Raw genomic sequence first — 26,113 nt, forward strand, 5'->3', positions numbered from 1 at the left:
TGTTACTTCGTTCTGAGCAGCCGACCGTTTTCTAGCCATGTTTCGTATGCGTACTCCTCGTAGAGTTCGTGCTGTGCGGGGGCTTGGTGTTGGGGTCCTGACCTTGACACAAGTCCAGTCCATGAACAGGGTGAGGAGGAGTTCATGGACCAAGAATTGGTTGCTTCAGCGTGACCAGTTCTGTCATATGCCTTTGCTCCGTGAGATCCGTGAGAATAATCCTGATGATTTCAGGAACTTTCTCAGGATGACGGACCCCGTGTTTCACCGTTTGTTGGCTTCGCTGACCCCCTATATCAGCAGGCAGGATACCTGCATGAGGCAAGCCATCACTCCGGAGCAGAGGTTGGTCGCTACCTTGCGGTATTTGGCCACAGGGAGAAGTCTGCAGGACCTCAAGTTCTCGACAGGCATCTCCCCCCAGGCTCTTCTTTGTGGACATTTACTGCTTGTGTTTGTTTGAGCTGACCCTGACAGAAATGTGTGGAGTGCAGAAAATGTCGTGATTGTGTAACCTTATACAAAGCACTGTTGGCTGTTATTTACTAAATGCAAAGACACTTTTCACTACAAGTGCACTTGCAACTGCACTGAAACTGCACTTGTAGTGCAAAGTGGATTTCCCCTTAGGAAATAACCCCCATTTTCTCATAAAACAACAATTACATCACCCCAAAAGTGTTGTAGCATTGAGACAATAATCCACACATTCTTGATGAACAATCTTTTTATTACCTGCACAATCACATGTGCATTTACCAAAGGTTTTTCTGACAAACCAACATGTTTGTTGTATAACAATTTTTGTGGTGTCATTATCCAAAATCAAAATGTGCATTTTATAGAAAACAGGCATGTGTAAAACCAACAAGAAAGACACAAATCTTGATCTTACAAAGTTCACATTTGGTAGAACTGGAAGGCAATATCAGACATGAGTATTTAGGAACTGTGTTTGATATTGCGTTCAGATGGGGGGAAATCACCCCTGGCAAAGCCAAATTTGGAAGATGCACACAAATTTCACAATGTCAACATGTGCTAGCTGCCATCACGGGGGATCAAGGGACGTGTTTTGGGGGAGAAAGCCCTTCCTCACCGCTACTTTATTATTGAGGAAGGGGTTGCACCCCCAAAACGCGCCCATTGATCTCCCGTGATGGCAGATAGCACATGTTGACACACTGTGTGCATCCTCCAAATTTGGCTTTGGGAAAAATCACAAAAACATTTCGCACATTGTAGCAGACAAAAGAAGAAAGTGATTTGGAGGGGCTTTAAACTCGCCCCAAAACATCAATGATGTTTTTATATTTTGGAATAACATCATTGATGTTTTGCTTGATGTTTTCCAATTGTAAATTACACCCCATGATCTCCCCGATCACAATCTGGGCACTTTCTGATGTGAAAGGATCTTCATCCACAACCTCACGATCACCTAAAAAGAGAGGAACCCCAAAATAAATTAGGTGTAAAAAATATGCCGCCATCCATCTCTTATCTGAGCCTGTGGTCGCAGACACTCACCTGTTGTGGTGACTACTTCCACCACGTCTTCATCCTCCTGCTCATCTTGTGTTGGGGGGATTTCACCTTCTTCCAGAGGGGGGGGGGGCTCTGGTCTCCTCACATGAGGGGTGTCCTCCGAGTCTTTTCTCCCCTATGTAAAACAAAAATGGTATAATTAGCACACAGATATTTGATGGCAGAACTATATAAAGATGAAACATTGCTTGGAAGTGGGGTACAATGATATATTTTAGCAGAGTTCCAAGATGTAGCTTTTTTAGTGCCCTTTGTCAAGCTGCAATACTTTACCTGTTTAGTACAAGCTTCACAGATGTAGCCCCCCCTATAGTATACACTGGAGCACCTGTGTGGCCCCCCTAATAAAAATGGTGTTCTGGGGTCCCACACTAGTGCTCCAGTGTCCAGATGTGAAAACAGCTGCTCAGTGTCCTCTCCTTACACACAATCTAGTTTGCATTTCATTCTAGTAACAAAGCCATCTACACAACCCAATTCTTTGAAGACAAGTATAGGGCCTCAAAATGGTGGCCAAATGCATATGGCCTAAACAATGGTATTTTCTAGTCCGCAAAAAAAATGTGTGATCCGAACGAATAATGTGCCCATGAACATGAAAGTTGCCATTTTAAACTGTACAACAGTTCCTAAAAGCACATGGAGCAGCACGAACGTAATAAACACAAAAAAAATAGGAACACAGCACAACTACTTACTTTTTTGCAGCACTCTCCGGATCTTTCTGTACTGCTCATGTTCTCGTAATTTCAGGTCCGACCACCGCTTCCTGAGCTGATCTTTCGATCGTCGTACCCCGAATTTCCGGTGCAGACTCCTGACCACTTTCGCCATGATCTTGGCCTTTCGGACATTGGGGTTGGGGTAAGGCCCATACTTTCCATCATAGTCGGCCCTCTTCAGGATGTCCACCATTTCCAACATCTCCCCAAAGGACATATTTGAGTCCTTTAATCTCCTTCTGGATCTGGACGTTTCAGGCTCCGGCCTTTCCTCCTCCTCCTCGTTGCTCCAATTCTCAGGATCCTGCTGTCTCTCCGCCATGTGGTCTTCCTCCACTGCGCCGAACGAAAAGGGGCGGGGAATAGAATAGAAAGAACGTCAGGGGCGGGCGGAGTTATACGCATGCGCAGTGTGTATAAATCGTAACGCGCGCGTCTTACGTACGATCTGTGAGCGGAGGAAGGAGCATCGGAGACGCCGATCGTGCTAACGAAGGTAGGATCTAAACTTGGCCCTATACTGCTTCGAAATTGAAGCCTATATTGTAACAAGATTAGGGGAGTTTGGCCTGACATTAGGCTTTGTCTTGTGTTGTGTCTTGCATAGAAAATGGATGGGTTCAACGACCACAATTTCCTGCCCCTGTTCATAGACAAGTACAGGGAGCTGCCCTGTCTGTGGCATGTGAGACACCCCCACTATAATCACAAACAGAAGAGGCAGGCAGCGCTGGAGAAACTGCTGGAGTTGGTGAAGCCAGTGGTCCCCACAGCAACCATCCCTTATTTAAAAGCTAAAATTGGTGGCCTGAGGAGCACTTATCTTAGGGAGCGCAAGAAGGTCACAGATTCCCAGAGATCCGGAGCTGCAGCAGATGACGTTTATGTCCCCAGGCTGTGGTACTATGAGAGACTGCGATTTCTGTCAGACCACACTGAAGTCAGGGAATCCCTCTCTACTCTTCCTTCCACGCTTCCTTCCACCCCAGCTGAGGCTTCTGATGTCCAACCTAGGCCTTCCAGACAGGAAGAAGTGGAGGAGCCCAGCTGGAGTCAGGTATAGCATTCTTCTACAGATTTCTGGTCAATCAATAAATGATGTTTATTAGATGTTATTATTGATCACTAATTGCTGATTGAAAAAAGTGTTTTACATATCAATAGACAGTAGTGGGCACCCAAAATTGGGACAAGAATGAAAACTGCTGGGCTCAGAAGGATAGTCTGTTATATTTGTTAACATTCAATTTGCAGCAGTCAGGAGGTGAAAATTGTGTGTGATTGATGAAAAAAAAACTAAAACTATGTCCCTTTTTCATACACAGGAAGACCTCAGCCAGGAGGAGGCTGTGGAACGTGGCAGTCAGGAGGAGGCGGGGATTAGTGGCAGCCAGGAGGAGGCGGGGATTAGTGGCAGCCAGGAGGAGGCGGGGCTAAGTGTCAGCCAAGAGAAGCCTGGGACCAGTCGCAGCCTGACTGAGTCTCAGGTTCCTCCCCTCCGCCTGCCATACAAAAGGGCCAGGAAGGCCACTCCGAGTCCCGTGCAGGATTCAGCATACAGGCTGATCCAGGAGGCTTCGGCGTCCCTCCGAGCCTTCCCCAGTCCTGAAGAGGCCTTTGCCTGCATGGCTGCCACAAAATTGCAGGGCATGCAGGAGGGCCAACGCAAGATTTCTGAGGACCTGATTTATAAAGTCCTACGTAAGGGGGAGAGTGGGGAACTGACACACAAGACAGATGTCATGGAGAGGGACGATCCTCCTCCTCCTCCTGCTGCCACAACTCCACCACCACAGCCAAAGCCTGTAAGGAAGCGTGGAAGGAAGACCAAAGAGTGATTGCCCTGGGTTCAGTCTGGTCTGACAGAAGATGCAGTCTCTCGTATGACCACAGCCTGGGGACACACATGTCATCTGCTGCTTTCCGGATCTCTGGGACTTCTGGACCAGACTGCCCTCCCTTAGATAAGGACTCCTCAGGCCACCAATTTTGCTTTTAAATAATTGATGTCTGCCCTGGGGGTCCAAGGCTTTACCCACTTCTGCAGTTTCTCCAGCGTTGCCTCCCTCATTGTTTAGTTGTGAGCCCTTAATAAAATATTTTTCGGGAAATTCTACTCTCCTGTGTGTGTTTTCATCCAAAAAGGACAGTTTGTTGGTGACGATTCAGGTACATTTCTAAAGTACAATGTGAAATTAACAAGGGACAACAACACCAAACAATCTCCTACAGATTAAATAGAACAACATATTAGTGGTGTTGTGGGAACTTGTCACCAAAAACACACAAACATTTTCGGGAATACAAATCCAAATCACCAAAAAAATAAAAATAAAAAGAGAAACACAAAAAAAGATTCTACATTAAAGTAAAAAAAACCTAAAAAAAAAAAATATGTTGTCAGATGTGAGAAATCAAAATATATTGAGGGAATCCCGATAAATAGTAACGAAAAAAGTTTGTGAGAAGTGTGTGTGAATATGAGCATCAAAACGACTTAATTCTTGTCACATTATAAAGAAGAAGAGAGTGCGCTGTATTAAACCATTTTGAACATTGCAGTGTGACGAAAGTGCTTTATCCATTACGAACGCTAAGTTTACCAGAACGAGCTGTCCCGTGTCTGAATTTCTTCTGAGCATGCGTGGCACTTTGTGCGTCGGAACAGGCCACACACGGTCGGAATTGACGCGATCGGATTTTGTTGTCGGAAAATTTTATCTCCTGCTGTTCAACTTTGTGTGTCGGAAAATCCGATGGAAAATGTCCGATGGAGCCCACACACGGTCGGAATTTCCGACAACACGCTCCGATCGGACATTGTCCATCGGAAAATCCGACCGTGTGTACGGGGCATTAGAGTAGGTTCACATTGTTGCAATTTGGCATGTGATTTGACATGTCAAATCACATGCCAAACCGGCGGCTATTGCAGGGAATGGGACGTCCGAAACGGTGCGCACCGATGCCGCACCAATTCCCAAAAGTAGTTTCTGTACTACTTTTGGCAACTTCGGGTGCGATTTCAATAGACATCTGACATCTGACATGTTGACTGACATGTTGGTATGAAATCGTGCGAGTTCTGCTGAACTCGCACAATTTCAATCCTGTAGCAGTGTGAGCCTAGGCTAAACTCTAAATTAACTTTTTTTTTTTAAACTGGTAACTGTTAGTGCATGTCTTCTTGTTTGTTTACGGCCAAAACGATCATTTATATCTTCCACAGAAACAGATTCAAGAACCTGTTTTTCTATTGAAAGAACTGCAAGACCGTGTAATATAGACTGTCCCATTCAGGCCCGCTGATAGAAATCATGGGGCCCCTTTAGCTCCACCCCTGGTCCCTCCTTCAGCCCCACCCCTGGTCCCTCCCTAGACCCCAGCTTGAAACAAAGTGCAGGTTTGTCTTCAAGTGATATTTACCACTGTAGACAGTGCCACCCTTTGCCGTAAATGTCATAATGTACTGCAGACAATGCCATCCATGCCACCAATGCCATATTGTACTGCAGACAGTGCCACCCATGCCGCCATTGCCATAATCTACTGCAGACAGTGCCACCCATGCTGCCAATGCCATAATGCCATTGGCAGCATGGGTGGCACTGCCTGCAGTACATTATGGCATTGGTGCATGGGTGGCACTGTCTGTAGCACATTTAGGGATTGGTGGCTATAATGTATAGATGCTGCTGTAGTAGTAGTAGATCTTGAATCATCACCCCCCCCGTCCCCCCAAGCAAGCACACACCTGTGTTAGCCAGGCCCCAGAAGTCCTTCAGCTGCCTGGACTGGAGTGTCAGTCAGTATCACAAGCAATTTCAGTCAGTCTGTCAGCTGCTTCCTCCTTTTCTTCTGCCGCCGCCGTTTGCCTCACAGCTTCTTCTCTCAGGCAGAGGAGAACAGAGCAAATCGCCAAGAGCGGAGGGAGAGGAATCACTCTGCCGCGCCAGGGAAGGCAATATGCAGGACGCTGGCCGGGACTTGAGCCAGCACAAGGAGCGGGTGCGGAAGAGACATTCTTCCGCACCCGAAATAGAAGAAATAGTCCCTCCCTGCCACCCACAAGAACACTTGTATGGAGTTACCAAAAATTTAAAAAGCCATGAAAAAGTCAGCAGGGGGAAGGGTTGGGCTTGTTCGGTCATGGCTGGAGGAATTTTTTTAATTTATTTTTTCTGCATGCATTCGTTCTTTGTTCAGGTTGCCCGGGCCCCCCTGCTGGCCAGGCCCGGTACAACAGGGCCAGTTGTACTGGCCTATCAGCGGCCCTGGTTCCATTGTACATCTCAACCAATTGTGCAGTTGCCTGAGTGCACTGAAAGATCTCTCACAACTGCAACTGCTCACAGGAATAGATAGAGCAATTTGAATATTTTTTTTTACAGTTGGGAACTTTAAAGGATCTAACTGTTGATAGACTTGATCCATTGATATTTGTTCACCATGCAGTTGTTTCCGTGCAAATACATTTTTGGCAACAAGCACTTGCTCACATTTGAGTTCAATTTTGTAATGCCTAGCAATCTTAGCTAAATCCTCAGACAAAAAATGTGGCGAAAGTGAACTGCAAGCCAATCCCTCACATCAGTTCTTTTTTGATACTAGAAAATCTATGGTCTAGTTCAGATTGCATGCAGTCTACACATGGAAAAAATATCTTGGTTCTGAAGTCATCTTTGGAACTGATATCTTCACGAGAAAAACTAGGTTCAGTCACACAGTCTTCCATGTACTTTCATTTTTTTTCTTTGGACAACCACTTCCTCACCTTCTGTGTTGACACTAGCCAATAAGATTTCAGCTTTCTGAAGCAGCTCTGAGGCTTTTTCAGTTGTGCGCATGGATTTTAAAGTACTAAAAACTGCCTCTGAGGTCAACTGCTTTAGCCAAATCTAGACTCTCTTTTTGGAGCATTTAATGGAATCCCTCTGTTGTATTGAATAAAGTTTGGAACATAAAAAGACAAAAAAAATACAGAGATTTTTTAAAATTTTGACAACAAACCAGATGCAGTACTTGATTTTATCGCAAAACTAATTAGTGCGTTCACAGAGCGTATCTGGCAAGACCAGCGGGTATCTGATAGCCTGAACTAGTTCACCTGGTTGCAAGTCTAATGTGGATTGCACATCTTTGAACTTTTGATGGTGAATAAGAGATGTGCTAAAAAATATATAATTTTCGATTGTATTAAAAAAATCCTTGGCTTCTTTTATTGCTTTGCAAGTATGGCACAATACAAGATTGAGTTTGTGAGCATAGTAGTGCACATATATAGCTTCTGGGTGGTATTTCTTGAGTTTTGCTTGGATGCCACCACTCACTCCACTCATGGCTGCTGCACCATCATAAGTTTGTGCAACGCATAAAAGACTATCTAGCCAATAATCTTTCAAACACTCCTGCAAAGATTGGGTGATTGAATCCGCACAGAAATTTTTCAATTCCTTGAAAGAAAGAAAATGTTCTTTTATTTCACCATTTTCAGGTAAAATATAATGGATACACATGGCTAATTGTTCTTTTTGATGATCTCTTGCCTCATCTGCCATTACTGAATAAAGACCAGAAGCCTTCAATTCTTGGACTATCTTACTGCTAACTTCCTCAGAGCAGCACCGAATAATTACATTCTGAGATGAAGGAGAAGTATAGGTAGCTTTTGCAGGTGGTGTATAATTTTTGAGGAAGGGGTAAAATTTAGAAAGCAAACTTAAACATTCCTTAAAATTTTCCTTATTTTGACTATTTTCCGACTCATCATGACCTCTAAATGAAATTCCTTGTTTACTAAGAAACATTGTAACAGCCACAAGACGTTTAAGATAATCTCTCCTTTCTTGAATTTGAACCTCACCACCTGTTTGAATCTTCTCCTGCACATTACCATGGAATATACTATCTTTGTAATAAGACCATGCCAGCATACTAGACTTATGAGCTAAAGATTTTTCGTGTTCCTTAAATGAATCTAGAGCTCTTTTCCAGTTTTTGTACTCACTTTTGCACATAAGTGAATCTAAGTGTGACCGACCTTGTTTTGGAGCAAAATTTCTGCAGGTGAAACAGAATTAGCCATTTTTTTGTATTGAATACTCCAACCAGCTGTATTTTTCTAACCAATGAAACTGAAATGAATGTTTTTGTGTGCCAAAATGTTCATAAGGATATTGTGCCAGTTTAGGCTGTACTGTCCCCTTTTCGACATCCCCTAAATCAGTAGCCTCACATACTAAACACAGAATTTACAGAGCTACCCCCTGGTCTTTCTGGCAGTTCTTCAAGGCTTCCTAGACATGATCATCATCAACATCGATAATTTGTTCAACGGTATGAGATTCTTCTTCCTTCTGCTGAGACTGCATTGATGGTGATGATTCTTGGTGAGGAAAGATTTTCTAATATCCATGACCTATAAAAATTAACTTTAAAAAGATCCCATAACTATCAGTTGCCCAATAAGCATTTTAACTTGCTATAGGACATTTGCTATAGACTCTGTGCCATTGTCCAGTTCTCACCCCCTCTCGGTGTATTTATTTGAATTCCAGGAGATGTGGCTTATCAGACATGGTACAGAAGAGGGGCCAGACATGGTACATGAGAGAGGCCAGACAGAGGTTGCGGAGGGGTCCGGTCTTACCTGGCCAATGTGGCCGTGATGTGGAGACTGATGCGCGCCACTGCCCGGCGCCATTCCGAACTGCGCACATGCTCGCCTTACGAAAATGGCCGAGCATGTACGGGCTTTCCCGAGCCCGGCTAACTTTGAAACGGCCTATGCGCCGTTGAGCTGCGGCCCGGGTCTGCAGCCATATTTTTTTCCTACTGCCGCTGCCCTCAAAGCACATTGCCAACCTACTGGGAAATTTTCTGGTATCCCGGTAGGCCAGTCCGGCCCTAACCAGCTGTGGAGACCAGGGGTGAATCCAGAGTCTCGGGAGGGGCACTGACAGAAAATAAGGTGTTGTTTGCAGAACTGTATTGCAAAACGAACTGCACTCTTGTGATCCATAGGAGAAATAAAGCCAAACGAGCTTTCCCCGTACTTCTCCTTTAAGTGTGTACCCAGCTAAAAGTGGAAAGGGCTTAGAGGGGATAATGATTAAACAGAATCTGTGCCTGTTCGTTGTATTTACTGCACACACATACCACAGTCCTTGTACCACAAAATACTCCTAAACATCCCAGAAGAAGTACTTTTCTGATGAAACCGGTCGGGTTTAGGCAAATATTCCTGTCTTTGCACTAAGATTGAGATAACGATTGCTCTGCCTGAGGAAGCTTTTATATATATATAATGGCATGTTGATCCATTACTGCAATAAAGCCCATTTGTAAAGGATTTTACACTATTGGCGTTTATATTTTTGCTGACACATCCCACTGGACACCATGATCCGAGACCAGAGGAGTATCATTTTTCATGTGACAATGGAATGATCCCCTTGCCTTCGGTGTGGAGAGTGACCGTGGATGGAGTATATGAGATACATGAACCCTATTTGACCCCGCCTTTAATAGGTGGTCAATCCTCTCTGGTAAGAGTACATCCTTATCTATGGTGGTGGTTTAATCACGAGGTAGAGGAACTGAATGAGGAAGTATCCCTGCACTTTGAAGGCATTACACTGATGCCATTTTGAAGACACATGGACTGATTGTGTTTATTTCATTACTTATGTATTAAGCGCAACACTTTTGTTTTTCATTTATCTTTATGTGATTATATCTCACGTCAGTGGTGCAGCTATATATATATATATATATATATATATATTACTCAAGTGTATTTCACAAGCACAGTTTTTTTTTTTTTTTCGTTAATGGCTGTGTGTTGAGTTATTTTGAGGGGACAGCACATTTACACTGTTAAACAAGCTGTACACTCACTACTTTACATTGTAGTAAAGTGCAATTTCTTCAGTGTTGTCACATGAAAAGATATAATAAAATATTTACAAAAATGTGAGGGGTGTACTCACTTTGTGAGATACTGTATGACCCGTATGAATGTAGAATGGCACATAAAATGCTTTATTAACAATAGTTAATGGTGGTGTGTATTTTTCTGGTCGGGATTGTGTATTCATTAAAGATCATCAGAAATCTATCAGCATATTAATTCATATCGATAGAAATGAAACGATCAAGATGTGCTTTAACTGCAGACTTTCAGCTTTAATTTGAGGGTATTTACATCCAAATCAGGTGAACGGTGTAGGAATTACAACAGTTTGTATAAGTGCCTCCCACTTTTTAAGGGACCAAAAGTATACTTTCACTTTTTAATACTTGGTTGCAAATCCTTTGCAGTCAATTACAGCCTGAAGTCTGGAATGCATAGACATCACCAGATGCTGGGTTTCATCCCTGGTGATGCTCTGCCAGGCCTCTACTGCAACTGTCTTCAGTCCCTGCTTGTTCCTGGGGCATTTTCCCTTCAGTTTTGTCTTCAGCAAGTGAAATGCATGCTCAATTGGATTCAGGTCAGGTGATTGACTTGGCCATTGCATAACATTCCACTTCTTTCCCTTAAACTATGCTTCGGGTCATTGTCCATCTGCACTGTGAAGCGCCGTCCAATGAGTTCTGAAGCATTTTGCTGAATATGAGCAGATAATATTGCCCGAAACACTTCAGAATTCATCCTGCTGCTTTTGTCAGCAGTCACATAATCAATAAATACAAGAGAACCAGTTCCATTGGCAGCCATACATGCCCATGCCATGACACTACCACCACCATGCTTCACTCATGAGTAGGGATGAGCTTCGTGTTCGAGTCAAACCCATGTTTGACTCGAACATCGTCTGTTCGATCGTTCGCCGAATTGCGAACGATATGGGCCGTTCGCGCCAATCACGTGTAAAACAATAAAATCAAGTGTAGGAAAGAGTAAGGCTGAGCCTTACTCTTATCAACAAACGATATAAAAACATGATCACGTGTAAAACAATAAAATCAAGTGTAGGAAACACTTGATTTTATTGTTTTACATGTGATCACGTTTTTATATCGTTTGTTGATTATTGGTTATATCCAATAAAATACATCATTAGATCTGCACTATTGGCTTCCTATCTATCTTTTTGGGAACCATCCATGCTCTGGAGACTTGTTTGTGGCGGAGAATTCCCCCTCGGGCTTCTGAACGGACAGTCGTGACGTGGACCATAGAGGATAGATCCCCCCTTGAGATCCGGGATTTCCAGGACCAACCATCGTCCAACCATCGTCCATTAAGGATCTCAGAGCCTGTTTGATTCGGTGTCACTGGCATCCGAATCCACTCCTGCTGGTAATCGTATTCCATCTATTCACTTCCCATGATCGTACAACTCATGATATACAAGAGAATATTTCTACATCAGTCCAACATTCGTATTTAGCCTATGTTGGGGGCTCTCTTGTATCAGATTCATAGCCATACATTGGGACTTTACTATGTCCTGTCTAATATTCCATTTTTTGGTATTATGCTTCATGTTTTTCAGCTATGTATATATTGGTAATGGTCACCATGTCTGATGTGCCTTTTATCATTGGTTATCATTTTTAGCGTTGCATTTCACTTTTACTTCTGTTTACAATATTGGTCATATTTTATATAGCTGCTTTTCACATTGGGTTAACGCAGTGTTATTTATATTTTCATTTAATTTAAGTTTAATTTAAGTTAGATAGATTAGGCAGGACAGTCAGTCAGTTAGCTATATATATATATATATATATATATATATATATATATATATATATATATATACACTGTATTCAGTTTAGCTAGATCCGTTCCTTTTATTATCTTCCTACTGACAGGCAGGCAGGTGTTGTTACAGTATTTGAAGAAAATTGCTGGTGTTCTTCTGATCTTATTAGCTACAGTATTTACAGTTAGTTTAGTGGGTCCTCTGCACAGTGTGCACCTGAAGCTACCTGTAGAAGATTGGTGGTGTTTTTCTGATCCTATCACTACCGCAGGCAGCTACATTATTTTTTAGTGTAGTGTGACCTCTGCACAGTGTTCAGCTAAAGCTACAAGCTAGTGTAGTGCGACCTCTGCATAGTGTTCAGCTAAAGCTACAAGTTAGTGTAGTGCGACCTCTGCACAGTGTTCAGCTAAAGCTCCAAATTAGTGTAGTGCGACCTCTGCACAAGGTTCAGCTAAAGCTACAAGTTAGTGTAGTGCAACCTCTGCACAGTGTTCAGCTAAAGCTACCTGTAGAAGGCTGGTGGTGTTTTCCTGATCCTATCACTACTGCAGGCAGCTACATTATTTACACGTTAGTGTAGTGCGACCTCTGCACAGTGTTCAGCTAAAGCTACCTGTAGAAGGTTGGTGTTGTTTTCCTGATCCTATCACTACCGCAGGCAGCTACATTATTTACACGTTAGTGTAGTGCAACCTCTGCGCAGTGTTCAGCTAAAGCTACAAGTTAGTGTAGTGCGACCTCTGCACAGTGTTCAGCTAAAGCTACAAGTTAGTGTAGTGCGACCTCTGCACAGTGTTCAGCTAGAGCTACCTGTAGAAGGTTGGTGTTGTTTTCCTGATCCTCTCACTACCGCAGGCAGCTACATTATTTAAACGTTAGTGTAGTGTGACCTCTGCACAGTGTTCAGCTAAAGCTACAAGTTAGTGTAGTGCAACCTCTGCACAGTGTTCAGCTAAAGCTACAAGTTAGTGTAGTGCGACCTCTGCACAGTGTTCAGCTAAAGCTACCTGTAGAGGGTTGGTGGTGTTTTCCTGATCCTATCACTAACGCAGGCAGCTACATTATTTACACGTTAGTGTATTGCGACCTCTGCACAGTGTTCAGCTAAAGCTACAAGTTAGTGTAGTGCAACCTCTGCACAGTGTTCAGCTAAAGCTACCTGTAGAAGGTTGGTGGTGTTTTCCTGATCCTATCACTACCGCAGGCAGCTACATTATTTAAACGTTAGTGTAGTGTGACCTCTGCACAGTGTTCAGCTAAAGCTACAAATTAGTCTAGTACGACTTCTGCACAGTGTTCAGCTAAAGCTACCTGTAGAAGATTGGTGGTGTTCTCATACTAATAATACTACAGGCAGGCAGTTGATTTTGCTAGCTGCAGTATCAGTATATATATATATATATATATATATATATATATATATATATATATATCCCAGCTTAGTGCAGCTACATCTCACTGCAGGCCATTAGTATGTCTAGAAGGCCATCAAGGAGGAGGCAGACAGTCACAAGCCAATAAAAGAGGGCAAGCCGGCTCTGTGTCTAGAGGCAACAGTGCTGGTCGTGGACACGGTGCATCCTCATTAGCACGTTGCCGTGGGACACGCTTGGCCTTTTTTTCGGCAGCTGGCCGTGTTGAGCCGCAACATGCGGAAGACTTGGCCAAGTGGATGACCAAGCCGTCCTCATCCTCTCTCACCCATGCTCAGGGTACTTTGTCTGGCAAAGCAGCTGCCAACGCGGCCTCTTCCCTCAGCTCAATGGCATCAGTGACTCCTTCCCTTGCCCCACCATGTCCTCCTGAGGAGTCCCTCGAACTGTTTGACCACAGTGTTGGGTACATACTCCAGGAGGATGCCCAGCGTTTAGAAGGCTCTGATAATGATACTGAGCTAGATGAAGGCAGTAACGTGAGTACGGACAGAGGGGGTGCCCAAGAAGGACAGCAATCTGGCAGTCATGCTCCCCCTGCTGCAGCATACTGCCAGGTTTGCTCCAGTGATGAGGAGGGAGGGGATGATGAGGTCACTGACTCAATGTGGGTGCCTGATAGGAGAGAGGAGGAGGAGGCACATCACCAATGAGGCAGGATGCCCTCCAGGGGCCAGCCTAAGGGCAGCACACTGACTGCATCACACCCCAAAGCTCCGCATGTGCAGGGCGCTGCTGTCCCTCCGTGTTATTCCAAAAGTTCTTTGGTGTGGGCCTTTTTTGAGACGAGTGCATCAGATGGCACCACTGCTATTTGCAACATATGTCTCAAGCGTATCTCGCGTGGCCAAAACATCTCCCGCTTGGGCACCACATGCTTGACCAGACATATATTGACCTGCCATGCAGTTCATTGGCAAACATATCTAAAAGACCCACACCAAAGAACAAAGAGGACCTCTCCTTGCTCCTCATCAGCTGAGATCTCCAACCCCATGATACCTTCAGTCCTCTCTGAGACCTGCACTGAGAGGAATGAAGGTGTAGAATTAGGTGTGTCACAGCCAAGTACTTGTGGGCAATCTGCTTTCGGTGCACCGACGTCAGATTGTACCAGGCAAATTTTCCTGCCCCAGCTGCTGCACCGCTGAAAGAAGTTCGCTCCCAGCCATCCACATGCCCAGCATTTGAATGCTAGCTTGGCAAAATTGCTAGCACTTCAACTGCTGCCTTTTCAGTTGGTAGACTCTGCCCCCTTCCGCGAGTTTGTGGAATGTGCGGTTCCTCAGTGGCAGGTACCCAAACACCACTTTGTCTCACAGGAGGCGATTCCGGCTCTCTACCGGCATGTGGAAGGCAATGTCCATGCCTCACTGGACAGGGCGGTCAGCGGTAAGGTGCATATTACCGCTCACTCATGGTCCAGCAGGCATGGACAGGGATGTTACCTAAGTTTCACCGCGCATTGGGTGACTCTTCTGGCAGCTGGGAAGGATGCAGGACAAGGTACAGTAGTGTTGGAGGTTGTTCCGACACCACGCCTCCAAAATGCCACGACTAATGATTGTGACACACCTCTCTCCTCCACCCCCTCCTCTTCTTCTTCCTCCATGGCCTCTTCCTGTGCTTTGTCCTCGGAACCAGCGGTGCTCCGTAGCCGTTCAAGGGGCTACGCAATTATGCAGGCCAAAAGATGCCATGCGGTGCTTGAGCTGGTGTGCTTGGGGGACAGGAGCCACACTGGGGCAGAGGTTCTGTCAGCTCTGCAGGGGTAGGTTCAGAGGTGGTTGACACCACGCCAACTTAAGCCAGGAATGGTGGTTTGCGACAATGGCACCAACCTCCTCTCTGCCCTCTGACAGGGACAAATGATCCATGTGCCCTGTTTGGCTCACGTCCTTAACTTGGTGGTGCAGCGGTTCTTGGGCAGATACCCGGGCTTACAGGATGTCCTGAGGCAGGCCAGGAAAGTCTGTGTGCATTTCCGCTGGTCATATAATGCCAGTGCTTGGCTGGCAGACCTCCAAAAGGAGTTTAACCTGCCCAAGAACCGCCTAATCTGTGACATGTCCACCAGGTGGAACTCAACGTTGGCCATGCTGCGGTGGCTGCACACACAGCAGAGGGCCATCAATGAGTACCTGTGCGACTATGGCACCAGGACAGGGTCAGGGTAGCTTGTTTTTTTTTCCCCATGCCAGTGGGCCATGATCAGGGATGCATGCACTGTCCTGTCACCATTTGAGGAGGCCACGAGGATGGTCAGCAGTGACAGTGCATGCATAAGTGACACTGCCCCCTCGTCCACCTGTTGGAGCACACGCTGCATGGAATAATGGACAGGGCACTTGAGGCAGAACAGAGGCAGGAAGAGGAGGACTTCCTTAGCTCTCAAGGCCCCCTTTATCCAGACAGTGTTCCTGCGTGCCCGCCAATCACACAGGAAGAGGAGGAGGAGGAGGATTGTGTCAGTATGGAGGTGGAGCCTGGCACTCAGCATCAGCAGCAGTCTTTAAGGGATCAGTCCCAAGAAACACATGGACTTGTACGTGGCTGGGAGGAGGTGGCTGCGGACCATGTCGTCCTTAGTGACCCAAAGTACTCCGGACCGAATGCCTCAGCCAACCTATGCTGCATGGCCTCCCTGATCCTGCAAAGCCTGTGTAAGGATCCTCGTATTCGTGGTATCAAGGAGAAGGACCAATACTGGCTGGCAACCCTCCTTGATCCACGTTACAAGGGTAAGGTTGCGGACCTAATCTTGCCATCGCAGAGGCAGCAGAGGATGAAACATCTTCGGGAGGCCTTGCAGAAAGGTCTGTGCAAAGCGTTCCCAGAGACTGGGAGGTTACAAACTCTTGTTTCTGGACAACGTGTTGCTGAGGCTTCGGTCAGTCAAAGAAGGAGCGGTGGAGAAGGTGGCCGTCTGACCGATGCGTTCAGACAATTTTTTAGTCCGCAGCCCCAAGGTATGATCGGTTCCAGATCAACAAACCTACAGTCCCTGTCTTGTTTGCACCGCACGTATACTCCTGTTCAGAGTACAGAGCCTGTATACTGCTGTTTCCTTTTTTAATTTGGGTGCGGGGTTCCCCTTAATATCCATACAAGACCCAAAGGGCCTGGTAATGGACTGGGGGGGTACCCATGCCGTTTGTCTCACTGATTTTCATCCATATTGCCAGGACCCTACATTACATTAAAGCCGCAAGCAGTTTTAAATGACTTTTTTTCCTTTAAAAATGACATTTTGTGCAGGGACTGTTCTAAGCACGGGAAACACGCGCCACTTTAGAGGCATACTATAGACACCCCCTAGGTACGATATTTAAAGGAATATTTAACTTTTTTTTTTTTTTACTAAGCATCATTAAAATCACTTCTCCCGAAAAAACGGACGTTTTTAAAAGTTTTTTTGCATTGATACATGTCCCCTGGGGCAGGACCCGGGTCCCCAAACCCTTTTTAGGACAATACCATGCAAGTTAGCCTTTAAAATGAGCACTTTTGATTTCGAACATTCGAGTCCCATAGACGTCAATGGGGTTCTAACGTTCGTGCGAATTTTCGGTTGGTTCGCAGGTTCTGGTGCGAACCGAACCGAGGGGTGTTCGGCTCATCCCTAGTCTCATTACTCCTCATCAGTTGGGATCTCCAACCCCACTATACCTTCAGTCCTCTCTGAGACCTGCACTGAGAGGAATGAAGGTGTAGAATTAGGTGTGTCACAGCCAAGTACTTGTGGGCAATCTGCTATCGGTACACCGACGTCAGATTGTACCAGGCAAATTTCCCTGCCCCAGCTGCTGCACCGCAAAAAGAAGTTCGCTCCCAGCCATCCATATGCCCAGCATTTGAATGCTAGCTTGGCAAAATTGCTAGCACTTCAACTGCTACCTTTTCAGTTGGTAGACTCTGCCCCCTTCCGTGAGTTTGTGGAATGTGTGGTTCCTCAGTGGCAGGTTCCCAAACGCCACTTTTTCTCACGGAAGGCGATTCCAGCTCTCTACCGGCATGTGGAAGGCAATGTCTTGACCTCGCTGGACAGGGCGGTCAGCGGTAAGGTGCATATTACCGCTCACTCATGGTCCAGCAGGCATGGACAGGGACATTACCTAAGTTTTACGGCGCATTGGGTGACTCTTCTGGCAGCTGGGAAGGATGCAGGTCAAGGTTCAGTAGTGTTGGAGGTCGTGCCACCACCACCAGGCCTCCAAAATGCCACTACTAGTGATTCTGACACACCTCTCTCCTCCACCCCCTCCTCTTCTACTTCCTCCATGGCCTCTTCCTGTGCTTTGTTCTCAGAACCAGCGGTGCTCCGTAGCCGTTCAAGGGGCTACGCAAGTACGCAGGCCAAAAGATGCCATTTGGTGCTTGAGCTGGTGTGCTTGGGGGACAAGAGCCACACTGGGGCAGAGGTTCTGTCAGCTCTGCAGGGGCAGATTCAGAGGTGGTTGACACCATGCCAACTTAAGGCAGGAATGGTGGTTTGCAACAATGGCACCAACCTCCTCTCTGCCCTCCGATGGGGACAAAAGACCCATGTGCCCTGTTTGGCTCACGTCCTTAACTTGGTAGTGCAGCGGTTCTTGGGCAGGTACCCAGCTTACAGGATGTCCTGAGGCAGGCCAGGAAAGTCTGTGTGCATTTTCACCGGTCATATAATGCCAGTGCTCGGCTGGCAGACCTCCAAAAGGAATTTAACCTGCCCAAGAACCGCCTAATCTGTGACATGCCCACCAGGTGGAACTCAACGTTGGCCATGCTGCAGCAGCTGCACACACAGCAGAGGGCTATCAATGAGTACCTGTGCGACTATGGCACCAGGACAGGGTCAGGGGAGCTTGTTTTTTTCCCCACGCCAGTGGGCCATGATCAGGGATGCATGCACTGTCCTATCACCATTTGAGGAGGCCACGAGGATGGTGAGCAGTGACAGTGCATGCATCAGTGACACTGTCCCCCTTGTCCCCCTGTTGGAGCACACGCTCCGTGGAATAATGGACAGGGCACTTGAGGCAGAACAGAGGCAGGAAGAGGAGGACTTCCTTAGCCCTCAAGGCCCCCTTTATCCAGACAGTGTTCCTGCGTGCCCGCCGATCACACAGGAAAAGGACGAGGAGGAGGAGGATTGTGTCAGTATGGATGTGGAGCCTGGCACTCAGCATCAGCAGCAGTCTTTAAGGGATCATTTACACTCCCAAGAAACACATGGACTTGTACGTGGCTGGGAGGCGGGAGGAGGTGGCTGCGGATCATGTCGTCCTTAGTGACCCAGAGGACTCTGGATCGAATGCCTCAGCAAACCTACGCTGCTTGGCCTCCCTGATCCTGCAAAGCCTGCGGAAGGATCCTCGTATTCGTGGTATCAAGGAGAAGGAACAATACTGGCTGGCAACCCTCCTTGATCCACGTTACAAGGGTAAAGTTGCGGACCTTACCTTGCCGTCGCAGAGGGAGCAGAGGATGAAACATCTTCGGGAGGCCTTGCAGAAAGGTCTGTGCAAAGCGTTCCCAGAGACTGGGAGGTTACAAACTCCTGTTTCTGGACAATGTGTTGCTGAGGCTTCGGTCAGTCAAAGCAGGAACGGTGGAGAAGGTGGCCATCTGACCGATGCGTTTAGACAATTTCTTAGTCCGCAGCCCCAAGGTATGATCGGTTCCAGCAACCATCGCCAGCATCTGTTTTACATGGTGCAGGAATACCTAGGGGCAAGATCTGACTTGGACACCTTTCCCACCAAAAATCCTCTGGTTTACTGGGTCTTGAGGATGGATCACTGGCCAGAGCTTGCACAGTATGCAATTGAGCTACTGTCCTGTCCTGCGTCCAGCGTTCTTTCGGAACGCACATTCAGTGCTGGTGGAGGCTTTGTAACCGATCACAGGGTGCGTCTGTCCACCGACTCGGTCAATCGACTGACCTTCATAAAAATGAATCAGTCTTGGATCACCACCAGCTACCAAGCACCTGATGCTGATGTAACCGAATAATTTTTTTTGAAATGTCAGATCCCTTCAAAGACTGCCTATGCTGATGCTGAGTGACTATCCTGTTATGCTTAGTAATTATCCTCTTCCTCCTCAATGATCATGCTGATAGCTTGTAAGAACATTTTTGGTTCTGGGCGCCGCCACCAGTGCTTAAGGCCCAATTTTTCCAGCCCCTGTTTAACAGGGGCGTGTAATTACAATTTTTGTTGCAATTCTTTGCAGCAGGGCTAGTTCCTGCGCTCCAACTAGAGTATCTGTGAGGGGTTGCAGTGTTGTGGCACCAGCAACAGTGCCTAAGGCCCAATTTTTCAGCCCCTGTTTAACAGGGGAGTGTAATTACAATTTTTGATGCAATTCTTTGCAGCAGGGCTAGTTCCTGCGCTCCAACTAGAGTATCTGTGAGGGGTTGCAGTGTTGTGGCACCAACACCAGTGCCTAAGGCCCAATTTCTCAGCCCCTGTTTAACAGGGGCGTGTAATTACAATTTTGATGCAATTCTTTGCAGCATGGCTAGTTCCTGCGCTCCAACTAGAGTATCTATGAGGGGTTGCAGTGTTGTGGCACCAGCACCAGTGCCTAAGGCCCAAGTGAGATGAAATCTACCCCTAGGAAGGGAAATTCTCTCCTGTAAGATTTAACATGGGAAAAACTTTTCTCCTTTACACTGATGCTTTATCACCAATCCTTGTTTCATTAAAAACCCCAAATTTTCAAAAAGCATTTGTCATTGGGACAAAAAGTGAGGTGAAATCTTCTGAAGAGGAGCACAGACAGCAAAACAAATGTCACAGGGGTGACAACCCTTCCCTATGTTTTCCAAAAAGCTTAAAATGTATTTTTTGGCTGGAGCTAAACACGTTAAAAAGGTACCAGTTCAAAATTACAAACAGATTCTACTTAACAACAAACATACAGTCCCCGTCTTGTTTGTACCGCCTGTATACTGCTGTTCAGAGTATATAGGACCTGGGGGCCCCACACCTTTCCTTTTTTAATTTGGGTGTGGGGTTCCCCTTAATATCCATACAAGACCCAAAGGGCCTGGTAATGGACTGGGGGGTACCCATGCCGTTTGTCTCACTGATTTTCATCCATATTGCCAGGACCCAACATTACATTAAAGCCGCAAGCAGTTTTAAATGACTTTTATTCCTTTAAAAATGTCATTTTGTGCAGGGACTGTTCTAAGCACGAGAAACACGCGCCACTTTACAGGCATACTATAGACACCCCCCAGGTATGATATTTAAAGGAATATTTCACTTTTTTTTTTTACTTTAAGCATCATTAAAATCACTGCTCCCGAAAAAATGTCAGTTTTTAAAACTTTTTTTTGCATTGATACATGTCCCCTGGGGCAGGACCCGGGTCCCCAAACCCTTTTTAGGACAATACCATGCAAATTAGCCTTTAAAATGAGCACTTTTGATTTCGAATGTTTGAGTCCCATAGACGTCAATGGGGTTCTAACGTTCGTGCAAATTTTCGGTCCGTTCGCAGGTTCTGGTGCGAACCGAACCAGGGGGTGTTCGGCTCATCCCTACTCATGAGGTGGTATGCTTTGGATCATGAGCAGTTCCTTTCCTTCTCCATACTCTTCTCTTCCCATCACTCTGGTACAAGTTGATCTTGGTCTCCTCTGTCCATAGGATGTTGTTCCAGAACTGTGAAGGCTTTTTTAGATGTTGTTTGGCAAACTCTAATCTGGCCTTCCTGTTTTTGAGGCTCACCAATGGTTTACATCTTGTGGTGAACCCTCTGTATTCACTTTGGTGAAGTCTTCTCTTGATTGTTGACTTTGACACACATATACCTACCTCCTGGAGAGTGTTCTTGATCTGGCCAACTGTTGTGAAAGGTGTTTTCTTCACCAGGGAAAGAATTCTTCGGTCATCCACCACAGTTGTTTTCCGTGGTCTTCCGGGTCTTTTGGTGTTGCTGCGTTCTTTCTTTTAAAGGAAGTTCCAAACAGTTGATTTGGCCACACCTAATGTTTTTGCTATCTCTCTGATGGGTTTGTTTTGTTTTTTCAGCCTAATGATGGCTTGCTTCCCCAAAAGTGAAAGCTCTTTGGATCTCATATTGAGAGTTGACAGCAACAGATTCCAAATGCAAATATCACACTTGAAATGAACTCTGGACCTTTTATCTGCTCCTTGTAAATGGAATAATGAGGTAATAACACACACCTGGCCATGGAACAGCTGAGCAGCCAATTGTGCCATTACTTATGGTCCCTTAAAAAGCGGGAGGCACACATACAAACTGTTATATTTCCTACACTGTACAAATTAAAGTTGAAAGTCTGCAGTTAAAGCACATCTTGTTCGCTTCATTTCAAATCCATTGTGGTGATGTATAGACTCAAAAAGATTAGAATTGTGTCGATGTCCCAATATTTATGGACCTGACTGCATTTATTTCTGGGGTGTCAGGGGCTGTAGTGAGGGGTCAGGGACTGTAGTGGGGTGGTCAGGGAGTGTGTTTCCAAGTAGCGGGGAATCTGAACTATCCATGCAGGGATTACTCAGCTGCAGCTTTAGCTTGCGAGCCACTTTACATACACTTGCGGTTATGTCCATACTCACGAGTGTATGTACAGTGAGTGTACTTAAAATGGGGTATGCCTGTATATGGTCTAGATAGGTGGACCATTGCATGTTTTTGTGGGGTTGGTCGCTGTAATTTAAAACAGTTTTTTACAAAGGACTTTTTAAATATTTTTTGTTTTAATTTACGCCATTATAGAGTATATTTGTCACTTCATTTAATAATTTAATAAGGGATTGTATTTGTAAACAACTGACTGAAATGTATTATTTTTACTTATTTTAAATTATTTTTACTTGTTATTTTCACATCGATCAATAGATGGAGCCACCTTAGGTTAAGCCACCTTAGGTTAAGTGCCCAATTGGGTGTTCCTAGGTTCTAGCTCCGTTTAATATACCGTATTTGTATTTTTTATCTGCCATCTGATCACTAACCACAAGATGGAGTAACCTTATGCTGAGCACCTAATCGTGTGTTCTCAGGGTTTAGCCTCGTTCAATATATTTGCATATAGTTTCTGTTTCCGTTCGCATATCCAATCACCGCAGACTGTGTATCACTATAAAAATGTAATGGCGTGATGTCTAACGTTCGGCCCTGTCAGGGCTGGGCTCAGCTCTTCCTTCTCAAAGCTAGCCGCTCAGCTGTTGGCTAATTGCCAGCTCCTATCTCTCCACAGTGACTCACCTGTTGATGATATCCTGCTTGTCAGTCCTGCCTACTTAAGCCGCCCAGCCCAGGTGATCTCTGCCTTCGCCTTGGCCACATCTCTAGAGATGCTCTCCTGTGTTCCTGTTAAAGACTTGCTTGGCTGAAATTCCTTCTGGCTCCAGAACCTGCTTGCTGTTTTACTACGCTCATCTCTGGCTCCCTGACATTTTGGCTTATCTGACTATCCGTTCCGGTTCCTGAACTCTGGCTATGTTTTTACTACATTTACTCTGTTTACCTTTTTATTATTATTATTAAACAAGTGTGATTTAACTGTACTTCTGCAAAAAAAGACATTTACCTCCTGCAAGGCTTATTTAAAACACCTAGACATTTTCAAAAAACATTATAAAAAAATATGGGGATTTGGTCAAACCATATTGCTATATGGTGCTTAAGCCCACTTACTGCGACAAAGTACCCCATGATTAGTGGGTCCTACACTATCCATAGACTGGGAGATCCTGCTTCTCTGAACCATGGGAGTAATACACTTCTCTATATGGGAGAACTGAGGTCTCCACCCATGACACAGGTGGACACTAATGAGAGGCACTGATGAGGGAGTGGGGTGCTCCTCACCCAAAAGGATATGGTCAGAATCCATACAATAGACAAACAAGATATTTTGGGGGCACACCCTAAAAGATGCATTAAAGATGGTGCAGCCATAAGACCATACAACAGAACAAAATATTACAGAGCACACATGCAAAAAAGACATTTACCACCTGCAAGGCTTATTTAAAACACCTAGACATTTTCAAAAAACATTATCAAAAAACTTTATCAAAAAATATGGGGATTTGGTCACACCATATTGCTATATGGTGCTTAAGCCCACTTACTGCGACAAAGTACCCCATGATTAGTGGGTCCTACACTATCCATAGACTGGGAGATCCTGCTTCACTGAACCATGGGGTACTTTCTCGCAGTAAGTGGACTTAAGCATCATATAGCAATATGGTGTTACCAAATTCTCATATTTTTTGATAATGTTTTTTGAAAATGTCTACGTGTTTTAAATAAGCCTTGCAGGAGGTAAATGTCTTTTTTGCATATATGCGCTGTAATATTTTGTTCCGTTGTATGGTCTTATGGCTGCACCATCTTTAATGCATTTTTTAGGGTGTGCCCCTCAAATATCTTGTTTGTCTTTTGTCTAACTGTACTTCTGTCTCAGTCTGATTCATGGTTTCTGACAGGCCCACCTTAGGAAGACGTCACTGATGACGAAACGCATCACGATTGGCCTAATCTGACAAAATCACGTATGCTTTCCCAGAACTCATGGCTTTCCTTTCGTCTGAGCCAACAGTCTGCTGGGATTTGATACGATCTTGCTTGTATATAAGCGCCTTAAGGTACGTCTTATGAATTTTAATAAAGGGATTTTAAAAAAAACGGCTTCACTATGCTTGTCTATTTTCTTTATCTCTAATCCCTTCGGAGCTGCTGCTGAGCAGTCCTCGCTCAATACAGATGCCAGGTTAATATACTGTATGCTTGTATGACCATTATAACCTGTGGTCCATGCTGTCTGCCATCATCCATTATAGATGCCGGAGTAACACATGTCTGTACGACCATTAGAATCTGTGGTCCACGCTATCTGGTAAGAGGTGTAAGCTAATTGTCAGTGTTTGGTGGCTCCTTATTTGTGAGGGTTTATGCTGATAGATTGTTTTTTGTATTTTGTATTTATTGTATAGCACAATTATCTGTGTCAGATATGTGGTGACACTGTACGGCATGTGGTGATGGCACTGTACAGCATGTGATGACACTGTATGGCATTTGATTACACTGTATGGCATGTGATGGCACTGTACGATATGTGATGACACTGTACAGCATGTGATGAATCTGTATGACATGTGATCCTGTAATACTCTATTTGCAATGAAGGGAACATTATTGCTATAGGGGTACTAGGTAATACAGTAATTATGGGGGAGCAAAGCTCTGTCCATGTCTGAGGAGCTCTGTGCTTCAGTATGAAAATACAAGTAGATGTGAATAGAAGGTTTCATTGTCTCATATAAAAATCCAGATAGTCAATAAAGGGATTTATTCACAATTTTATTTCATTTTACTATACCAGTAATGCATGGAATGCCAGTGTGCTGTCACATCCATATGTGTATTCTGCTTTAAAAATATATTGTTTTCACTCTGGTAGATAGTAATATGCAGAGGACATTTACATACACAGCACTATCAGTGACTTCTCCTACCTTCGTCACTGACTGAAGTGCTGTTATCTCTGACGATTCTTCTGACCATCAGAACAGGCAGCAGAGGAGGAGGGAGGAGGACGGGGGGAGCAGCTACGCTCTGAAGTCTGGGGAGCAAGCAGAGAGCTGACATTAATCAAGCAAAATGACAGGAAAGTGGGTGGATCCAGACTCCAGAGCCAGACCATTGTCGGTATGGCACTGTATGAAAGTCTGTAGACCCTCCCACAGGTATTTTGCTTGATTTTAACAGAATGGGGGCCCTTCTGAGAGGGCTGGATTTTTAGATATCAGCAGCTCACATAGAATAGATGTAAGCAAAAAAAAAACATACTTCTCTTTTAAGATTTGCACGTTTACATCTTTCTACCTGGGCTGGGCAAATGGGCGTACCCGTACATCCCTTTAAATTTGCCGCCATGCCATTGCGTGCACGCAGGCCGGGAGCTCCGTGAGTCGGGTCGCAGGTCCCATGTACTCGATCGTCGCGGGGATACTCGCAATCTCCTCACGGAGAGGACGAACGGGGAGATGCTAATGTAAACAAGCATCTCCCTGTTCTGCCTAGTGACAGTGTCACTGATCTCTGCTCCCTGGGATCGGGAGCAGAGATCAGTGACATGTCACACATAGCCACGCCCCCCACAGTTAGTAACACTCCCCAGGACATACTTAACCCCTCCCTAGCCCCCTAGTGGTTAACCCCTTCACTGCCAGTGTCATTTACACAGGTATCAGTCTATTTGTATAGCACTGATTGCTGTATAAATGACAATGGTCCCAAAAATGTGTCAAAAATGTCCGATGTGTCCGCCATAATGTCGCAGTCATGAAAAAATCGCTGATCGCCGCCATTACTAGTAATAAAAAAAATTAATAATAAAAATGTCATAAAACTATCCCCTATTTTGTAAACGCTATAACTTTTGCGCAAACCAATCAATAAATGCTTATTGCGATTTTTTTTTTACCAAAAATATGTAGAAGAATATGTATTGGCCTAAACTGAGGAAAAAAATGTTTTTTTAAATATTTTTTGGGGATATTTATTATAGCAAAAAGTAAAAAATAATGCGTTTTTTTCAAAATTGTCGCTATTTTTTGTTTATAGCGCAAAAAATAAAAACTGCAGAGGCGATCAAATACCACCAAAAGAAATCTCTATTTGTGGGGAAAAAAGGACGTCAATT

This window comes from Aquarana catesbeiana, linkage group LG13, assembly GCF_042186555.1.
Source record: "Aquarana catesbeiana isolate 2022-GZ linkage group LG13, ASM4218655v1, whole genome shotgun sequence".
In the NCBI taxonomy this organism is placed as follows: Eukaryota; Metazoa; Chordata; class Amphibia; order Anura; family Ranidae; genus Aquarana; species Aquarana catesbeiana.